Raw genomic sequence first — 1,793 nt, forward strand, 5'->3', positions numbered from 1 at the left:
GTTGTCTGGCAGGGGATATAGATTTCCCGCCGCCGGAGATAAATTTTCTGCCAGCGTAGAGACGTATTTCGTCAGCAGAGATAAGTTGTCCGGCAGGGGATATATATATTTCCCGCCACCGGAAATAAGTTTTCCGCCAGCGGAGAGACGTATTTCGTAAGCAGAGATAAGTTGTCTGGCAGGGGATATAGATTTCCCGGCACCGGAAATAAGTTTTCCGCCAGCGGAGAGACGTATTTCGTAAGCAGAGATAAGTGCTCTGCCGGTGGAGAAACGTAATTCGTCAGCGGGGATAAATTGTCCGTCAGAGGATATACGTTTCCCGCCAAAGGAGATAAGTTTTCCGCCAGCGGAGAGACGTTTTTTGTCAGCAGAGATAAGTTATCCGAAGGAGATATAAATTTCCCGCCGCCGGAGGTAAATTTTCTGCCAGCGGAGCTTAATTTTCTGCCAGTGGAGAAACGTAATTCATCAGCGGGGATAAATTGTCCGTCAGGGGATGTAAATTTCCCGCCGCCGGAGATAAGATTTCTGCTAGTGGAGAGACGTATTTTGTCAGCGGAGAAAAGTTTTCCGCCAGCGGATGTAAAGCCAGCAGTGATAAGATGTCCGGCAGGGGATATAAATTCCTCGCCGCCGGAAGTAAATGTTCTGCCAGCGGAGATAAGTTTTCTGCCAGTGGAGAAACGTAGTTCGTCATCGGAGAAAAGTTTTCCGCCAGCGGATATAAAGCCAGCAGAGATAAGATGTCCGGCATGGGATATAAATTTCTCGCCGCCGGAGATAAGTTTACTGCGGAGGTAAATTTTTCGCCAGCGGATATAAATTTCCCGCCACCGGAGATAAGCTTTCCGACAGCGGAGAGACGTATTTTGTCAGCAGAGATAAGTTGTCCGGCAGCGGAGATAAGATGTCTGTCAGCGGAGAAAAGTTTTCCGCCAGCGGATATAAAGCCAGCAGAGATAAGATGTCCGGCATGGGATATAAATTTCTCGCCGCCGGAGATAAGTTTACTGCCAGCGGTGGTAAATTTTCCGCCAGCGGAGATAAGTTGTCTGGCAGGGGATATAGATTTCCCGCCACCACAATTATGTTTTCCGCCAGCGGAGAGACGTATTTCGTAAGCAGAGATAAGTTGTCTGGCAGGGGATATAGATTTCCCGGCACCGGAAATAAGTTTTCCGCCAGCGGAGAGACGTATTTCGTCAGCAGAGATAAGTTGTCCGGCAAGGGTTATAAATTTCCCCCTCTGGAGATAAGTTTTCTGCCAAAGGAGAAACGTAGTTCGTCAGCGGGGATAAATTGTCCGTCAGGGGATATAAATTTCCCGCCGCCGGAGATAAGATTTCTGCCAGCGGATAATCGTAGTTCGTCAGCGGAGATAAATTGTCTGCCACCGAAAATAAGTTTTCCGCCAGCGGAGAGACGTATTTTGTCAGCAAAGATAAGATGTCCGGTAGGGGATATAAATTCCTCGCCGCCGGAAGTAAATGTTCTGCCAGCGGAGATAAGTGCTCTGCCGGTGGAGAAACGTAATTCGTCAGCGGGGATAAATTGTCAGTCAGAGGATATACGTTTCCCGCCACCAGAGATAAGTTTTCCGCCAGCGGAGAGACGTTTTTTGTCAGCAGAGATAAGTTGTCCGCAGGAGACATAAATTTCCCGCCGCCGGAGGTAAATTTTCTGCCAGCGGAGATTAATTTTCTGCCAGTGGAGAAACGTAGTTCGTCAGCGGATATAAATTTCCCGCCACCGCAGAATATTGTTACCGCCAGCGGAGAGATGTATTTTTT

Source organism: Drosophila pseudoobscura, unplaced genomic scaffold (genome assembly GCF_009870125.1).
Source record: "Drosophila pseudoobscura strain MV-25-SWS-2005 unplaced genomic scaffold, UCI_Dpse_MV25 Unplacedtig00000007, whole genome shotgun sequence".
NCBI lineage: Eukaryota > Metazoa > Arthropoda > Insecta > Diptera > Drosophilidae > Drosophila > Drosophila pseudoobscura.